Source organism: Tupaia chinensis, unplaced genomic scaffold (assembly GCF_000334495.1).
Source record: "Tupaia chinensis unplaced genomic scaffold, TupChi_1.0 Scaffold000056_1, whole genome shotgun sequence".
NCBI lineage: Eukaryota > Metazoa > Chordata > Mammalia > Scandentia > Tupaiidae > Tupaia > Tupaia belangeri.
In genome coordinates, this window is record NW_006159514.1 from 47213 (window position 1) to 55566 (window position 8354).

The following is an 8354-nucleotide window of genomic DNA, read 5'->3' on the forward strand; positions in this document are numbered from 1 at the left end:
CATGTGGGATCCAGCTGCCTTAACCACTGTGCCACTGGCTGACCCAGGGCATACTGTTTTACAGTAAACTGTTTTTCATATGCAAGGAGAAGGAATACACCCTAACGCTAAATAACATAAGATGTAAGTCAGTGATATGTTTATGATCATGAAGTACTCCCTACTGTACATGACTGTATGTGCTGTACATACTTTATACGACTGGCAGTTCGGGTTTATTCACACCAGCATCACTACACATGTGTGAGTAACATGTTGGGCTACTGATGTTAGAACAGCTATGATGTCTACATGCAACAGAAATTTTCAGCTCCAGGGGACGGGCGGGTGGCATGGTGGTTGAGGCTGCTGGGCTCCTATATGGCAGACCGCAGTTCAAATCCTGGACCCAGTGACCGGAAATCAGAACAAATAAAGAGATTAGATAAATAATTTCTAATTAAAAAAAATTTCAATTCCATTATTATCAGATGGGACCACTGTGGTAGGTCTGTCGTGGACCAAACATCATTACGCAGAGCGTGCCTGTATTCCAGAGAGAAGATATTTAATGCAGGGCATTAATTATACAGATGATAGAAAACAGAAAGAACAAAAAGGCAATTGTGGGGGCCAGCAGGTGGCATGAAGGTTGAGGCACTGGACCCCACATGACTGGCTGTGCCGTTCATGTCCCAGATCCAGTAGCTTGAAAATCATGTTGGGCATGTGTCCCCAAAATCCTAAGAAGAGACTGGAGGAGAAGGGATTGTGGCATAACCATCCTTCCTGAGGGTGATTTCGGTTTCTCACTTTTTTTTTCTCTCTCTTTTTGGTGAGCACAAGTACCCTATAGCAAACAAATGAACAAAAAACAGACAATTGTGAAGCAATTCAAAGATTAATAACCACAAGAAAATAATTTCTCAATCCCTTCCAAGCCTGGAGAACAAAAGGGAAGATGCAGTGTTACAAAAGCCTGGGTGCGAGAAGGTCTGGGCCTCCCACAGGGGTACTGTGTACCTGGCACGCGGAGCTCTGAGGGGGTGTCGCGGGAGCAGAGAGAACCTGAGCACACCACGGACCGATTTCTCAAGTGATTAAAAACAAAACGGTCAACTCATCCATGATGAGTTAGTCTAGATCTATTTTGGAGAAGACCTACTTGGAGAAGAACCCCATTGAATGGAGATGAATCTAAAACAACACATTATAAAATCCACAGCAAAGGATATAAATGATCAAGAGGTAATTCAACTGCAAATTGAAAGTCAATGCAGGGGAGCCAGGAGGTGGCATGGTGGTTACGACCACCGAATCACACATGGCCAACTGTATTGTTCCAGTCCAGACTCAGTGTCTTGAGAAACAGGCCAGGGATGCATACGTGTGTATGCTCCCAAAATCCCAAGAGGAGAATGGGGAAGGGATAGCTGTATGGCCATCTTTCCTGGGGCTCACCCTTTCATATTTTCACCTTTATGCAATTATACCACTGTACAAAAGGACTCCAGGAATGAGTTCCAAGAATAATACCCACACTATGTTACAAGACTGGCATGATACCTGGACAGGGCTTCCTATTGGGGTGACAACCATAAGTTGGGACTGGATAGAGGGGTGGTTACACAACATTGAGGATTTACCTGATGACACTGAATTACACTTTAACATGGTTAGTTTTAGTCCTGAGAATTTCACTTCAACAAGAAAAATGTTGAAGAAAAAAATGAAAGAAAAAAGAAATTCCCATCATTCTTTTTTTTTTTTTAGAGGTTTTTTCTATAGGGCGCTGCGCTCACCAGAGAGATGGAGAGACAGAGAGAAATCACCCCCCAGGGGGGGATGGCCATGCCACAATCCCTTCTCCTCCATTCAGGAACACTATGCTTCTTACAAACCTTATGTTTACCCAAATGCAACAATGCTGAACATTCCTTTCTTACATGTCCCAAAGTATTAGATGCCAGTGAGAAGGATCACTAGGTCAGTAACTTCACCTGGAATGACATTTTTAACAAGTACCACATGAGAAAACATGAGACACAATCCAATTGCCCACGGCAGGGCTGATGTGGATCCAATCCGATAAACAATCGGTTTCGATGGCGGCCACTATCCAAGGTTCACTACACGCAGCAATGGCTCCTGTGAGTTAAGCACTTGTAATTACAACTGTATTCGTAATATTGACTTTTCCATCCCTGTCGATGGTGATCGTATGGCTTTATGCTTCAATCTGTAGTGTGGTAAATTACATGGATTTTTAGATATTAAAATAGCCTTACGTTCTTGAGAAACAGCCTCCTTGGCTCTTGCATTGTGTTTATACACCGTTACATTCAATGTGCCAATGTTTTAACAGCGATTTTTCATCAACGGTCAGAAATGGGACTGGTTTATACTTTTTCACTCTGTCTTTGCTCAGATTGAGCTTTGGGACTTTATTAACTGTATTAAATGGGTTGGGTGACTTCTTTCTATTCAGTTTTTCTAAAGTAGAAATTCATTACTTGATGTTTCGGCAAAATGCACCTTTAAACTGGTCTTTTGGTGAGAAGGAGTTGTGATTGCTGATTCCTTTTTTTAGAGGTTATCAGCTGACTTAAATTGACAATGCTCAATGGATCTATGGCCCGGCCTCCGTGGTGCAACTGTGGAGCTGGAAGCCCCTTGCTGACCGAGGTATCCCCAGCCTCGTGAGCCTGAAAACTAGTACAGAGTGTGAAGTGTGCGCCGGGTCCTGGGGGGCTGGGAACTGAGGTGAGCAACCCTCAGCAGGCTTCTCTCCTGCACATGCTCTATCATGAATGGGGGGAAAATGTTATTGTCTATTAGTAATACTTGTTTTCCTAGAAGTATCAGATTCTATGTTTCCAAAATTTTTATAAAATTAGGGATATTCTATTTTCAATCTGTATTTGTCTTTTTTGTTTTACTTTTTAAAAAAAGAATTATTCATTTAGTTTTATGTATTCATTTTTTTTTAATTTGACAGAGACAGAGAGAGAAAGGAAATGAGAAAGCAAGCCGCCAGGTCCGGGATCGAATCGTGATCGGCCACGTGGGAGTGTCCAGCGCCCTAACCACCATGCCACCTGCTGGGCCCCTTATTTTACCTTACTAGTGCCCACTTGGCCCTTTTTCTTTCCTGTCTAGCCATTACTAAATATTTGTCTGGAAGTCTCCTCTCTGATGCAGCCTCCAAAGCCATCAAAGGACATCCATCAGCTCCTGCCACTGCTGAGACTTTAGTTATCCCAACTGTTTGCTTAATCCGCTTGTACTTGAACAAAATCCGCAGCAGGACCAGCAGGTGGTGTGCTGGTAAAGGTGCTGCACTCCCCGCTGGCCATCCGAGGCTTCAGTCCCAGACCTGGTGGCTTTCTATATCATTTCCCTCTCTCTCTCTCTCTGGTGAGCACACATGCCCTATAGCAAATTTAAAAATAATAATAATAAATAATATTAAATAATTCTTTTAAGTATGCAATAAAATAAACTCACAGCTTTAGCAGTGCTGTTATGCTACTCCTTTAAGTTCTGTCATTTTCTTCTGTATTTTATCCCTTTGCTTCTTTTCCTGGTGCCTATTATCAATATTTTTCCATTGTTGTACCAATTCATTTTTAAAAAATTATTTATTTGTTGTGATTTTCAAGCCGCTGGGTCTGGGACTCAAATTGCAGTTGGCCACATGGGAATCCAGTGCCTTAATTACCAGGCCTTCTGCTGGCCCCCCATTTCTCTTATTTTTTGGGGGGAGAGGTTTATAGGGTGTGTGTGCTCGCCAGAAAGACAAGAGACAGACAGAAAGTGAGAAATAACCCCCCGGGGAGATGGCCACACCGCAATCCCTTCTCCTCTATTCTCCTCTCAGGATCTTGGGCACATATGCACAAGCACCTGGTGTGAGTTTAAGCTACCGGGTCCGGGATTCAAACCGCAGTCAACTACATGGGTGTCCAGTGACATAGCCATTACACCAACTGCTGGTCCCCGCCATTCCATTTTTAAGATATTACTTTGAGGGCCAGCAGGTAGTGTGCTGGTGAAGTCAGACGAATCCCAGACGGCCTACTGCATGGTTCTTGTCCTGGGCCCATTGGCTTGAAAAACATGCTGGATGCGTGTGTGTCTAAAATTCTGAGAAAAATGGAGAAGGGAGTGTGGCTTTGCCACCTCCTCAGTCCTGATTTCTCACTTTTCCTCTCTCTCTCTGGCAAATGCATGTAACCTATAGCAAAACTAAGAAAAGCGAAGAGGGGTCCAGCAAGTGGGCTGATTTAAGCACTGGACTCCCTACATGGTGACAGCAGTTCAAGTCCAGGACCTGGTTGCTTGCTTTCTCACTTTTCTCTCTCTTTTTCTCTCTCTAGTGAGTGTACATGCCCTAGGGGGGAAAAACAAAAAGAAAACCTTTCATATAACTTAAACTGTATCTATATTTCAGGTACAATTTTTTTTCATTTTTCAATGTTTTTGCCATAGGGTGCATGTACTCACTAGAGAGGAGAGAGACAGTGGGAGGGAGAGTGAGAAATCACTCCCTGGGGGGAGAGCCATACCACAATCTTTTCTCCTCATTCTCCTCCTGGGATTTTGGGCACATATGCACATGCGTCTGGTGTGAGTTTCAAGTCACAGGGACTGGAACTGTAGTCGGCCATGTGGGAGTCCAGTGCTGTAGCCACTATGCAACCTACTGGCTTTTTATGTTTTGTTTTTTAAAGGTTTTTATCATAGGGTGCATATGCTCACTAGAGAGAAGTAAAGTGAAAAATCACTCCTCAGTAGGGATGGACATGCTGCAATCCCTTCTCCTCCATTCTCTTCCTGGGATTCTGGGCGTGCATCGACGTGCTTTCAGCAATGGTTTTCAAGCTGCCAGATCTGGGACTCAAACAGTGCTTGACCATGTAGGATTCTAGTGCCTCAACCAATATGCCACCTGCTGGGCCCCAGGTACATTGAATTTGGTGGTGAGAAAATTAATTATGGAGACAGTTAAGTATAATGAGAAGATACTATAAAAAAAAAAAGTAAGCCTTGTTTGCAAAGGCTCAACCTCAATTACCCATTTACTGAAACTTCACCTGTAGTCGATTGATGTTTGACTTCCTCTCTGACTAGCCATTCAGAGATACAACAGGACCGAAAAACTGGTGTTTTCCCAGTTCTTTACCTCCGAGTTCTTCTTTCCCTTCTCCTCTTGGGATCTTGGGCATGAACGCACACATGCCTGGCATGAGTTTAAGCCACGGGGTCTGGGACTCAAACCATGGTCAAGTACATTGGATTCCAGCAATAAGGCCATTATGCCAACTGCTGGTCCCTCTGAGTTCTTTTATGGAAGTTGTTGGCTTCTATCATGAAGAGAAGTTGTGGTGCTTACATCTTATCAATTAGGAATAGGATAGGAACATTCAACCCTTACAGGAAGAGGGTAATGCTAGTTAAAATAAGACCCTGTCTGAAATTATCCTGTGGGAAGTTCCATTTCAAATTTGTAGCCTTTTCGAATTATACAACAGACCTTCATTTATGCAGTAAGCTGGTCCTCTGTGGTATGTCTGGGATAATGAAGATCTAGGCTAATTCAAGTGTATAAACTCTACTTCTTGGTTTCTCCACTAGAGTGTACACAGTGAAAAACCTGAATTTCTAACAGCCCCTCTGTTGAAGAGAGTGCAAGTCAGTGTAAGCCACAGAACAGCGATTTTTTTTTTTTTTTAGAGATTTTTTTCTGTAGGGTCCATGCACTCACCAGTGAGACAGAAAGTGAGAAATCACACCCAAGCAGGAAGAGCCATGCCACAGTCCCTTCTCCTCCATTCTCCTGTTGGGATTTTGCACACTCATGCACACATGCCCAGCATGAGTTTTAAGCCACCAGGTCTGGGACCTGACCTTCAGTTGGCTATATGGGAGTCCACGACGTAACCATTATGCTATCTGCTGGTCCCAGAACTGGGATATTTTGAATTTTTCCAGAATGTTGAACTCTGATGATGGAAGAGACTTCTATTTAAAGACATGATTGTGCGGCTGGCAGGTAGCGTGGTAGTTAAAGGCACTGGATTCCCACATGGCCGACCCCATTTCGAGTACCAGACCTGGAGGCTTGCTTTCTCACTTTCTCTCTCTCTCTGTCCCTCTCTGGTCAAACTGAAATAAAACAAGTAAATAAATAAAGTTAAATAAAATAATTCTTAAAAAAAAAAGAATTATTTTATTTAACTTTACTTATTTAATTTCACTCTTGCCCAGACACAGAGTGAGTGAGTGAGTGAGAGAGAGAGAGAGAGAGAGAGAAGGCAAGCCGCCAGGTCCAGGACTCAAACTATGGTCAGCCATGTGGGAGTCCAGCTGCCCGAACTACCACACCACCTGCTGGCCCCAATAAAACAATTCTTAAAAAAAAGACATGATTGTATTTTTAAAACCTAAATTGACTCCATTTATTTTGAAAATAAGAGTTGATCCACGTTTTCAGTTTATTGCCATAAAGAAAATACTTGATAAAATAATATGGTAGACTCCGACTTCAACACCTTCATGTAAAAACTTCACAGTGTAGCAAAGTGATCACTATTAAGAATGTATACATCAAAAGCCAGCCAGTATTTGAAGTATAGGATAGAATATTTTTGCTATTCTGTCCTTAAAAATGTTGGCACATTCATTAACTACCCAGGTTATAAAAACTACTTCGTGACCACTTCTTATCCCTCAATACATTTTATATCTACACTGCACATTAATGCTGGTGGACAAAATAGCTCATGTAAGAATCTACAACCTTTCCGGCAGCACAACAATTTAAAACCAACTAGGAGAAGCTCTCCCAGAATATTTTATATGTAATTTTCTGTCCATTACCACAATAACAAAGTTAAAAGCTGTTACACCTTAAGAAGCTGCTAGAAGAAAATAATTTCACTTTTCCTTTGAAAACATCATTTCTTAGCTCTTAAATAGAGAGAGAAAAACTTTACTTTTTTGTGTGGAAGTATTTCATAGGTTAAAAATGTCAGGTTTATGTTAGTTGTACAAATGTCTGATTTAGGAAAAAAGGATTCTAAACTATTTCTTTGATTCAAAGGATTCTAAAATACTTCTTCACTAAAAGTATTAGTTACAGCTAAAAAACTATAACACATTGAACAAATTTAAATCATCCATTAACATGTCTTATTGTTTTTGCGTAAAATCCATAATTAAGAAATAATAGGTGAGGTTAAGATGTCTTTCTTTCAACATTGGTCCAATTAGATGGGAAGCCCTGAGCAAATCACATATCCCTGGGGGGATCAGCATCTCATAAATGAGGGTGCTGGACTAACTAACCTTTTTCCAACCTACAATTTTATATTGAATTGTTCATCTTGTATAATCTCAATAATAAGGTTTCAATTCAACATGTTTTTCCAGATGAAAGCTCCCTCACTTAGGTGGCAGTGCTGTTTCAAAAGAGTAAAATGTTCACTTTCTCATTTTTAAAATTTTTCCAGAGGGTGCATGCACCTGTCAGGTAGAGTGTGAGAGCACTGAGAGGGAAAGCGAGAAAGCACCCTCCATGGGGCACAGTCACGCTGCCCATCCATTCTCCTCTTCTCCCTCCTTTTGGGATTTTTGGGCATGCACGCACGCGCACACACACACACACACACACACACCCATCCATGGCTTTCCAAGTTGCTGGGTTCAGGTCTTGAACTATGCAGTCAGCCACGTGGGAGCCAGTGACTTTAACTGCCAGGTCTTGGCTGGCCCTCGATTTACTCATTTTAAAATGGTTTTGTTGTAAACTTAAAAGATGAACCATGACTAACATCATTTCCTAACTTTAGTCTACCAGATCTGCCTGCTGTTGCTGTAATTAACTGAAACTGCTTGAGCTCTGGCTCCAGTCTGCACAACTTAGGTTCACGGTAAAAACAAGGCTATCAGCTTCTCTCTGTTCTGAAGAACAGTTAATATAACATATCAAAGTATAAGCTGAAATCCCTTATGCAAAATCCTTGGGAGCAGAAATGTTTTAGGTTTTGGGTTTTCTCAGATTTCTGGAATATCTGTACATTCATAATAACATATCTTTGAGTTAGGATTGAACATAAAATCCATTTGTTTTAAATTTACCTAATACACAGAGACTAGACATAATTTTATACAATATTCAAAAGAATTTTGGGGGCTAGAAGATAGCATGGTGGTTAAGGCACTGGACTCCCAAGTGTTCGAGTCTCAGGCCTGGCAGCTTGTTTTCAAACTCTCTCTCTGGTAACACGCATGCCCTATAGCAAATTTTTTAAAAATAATAATGATAAATAAACTTAATTGTTTCAAAAAAAAAGAAAAGAATGCTCCTTTTG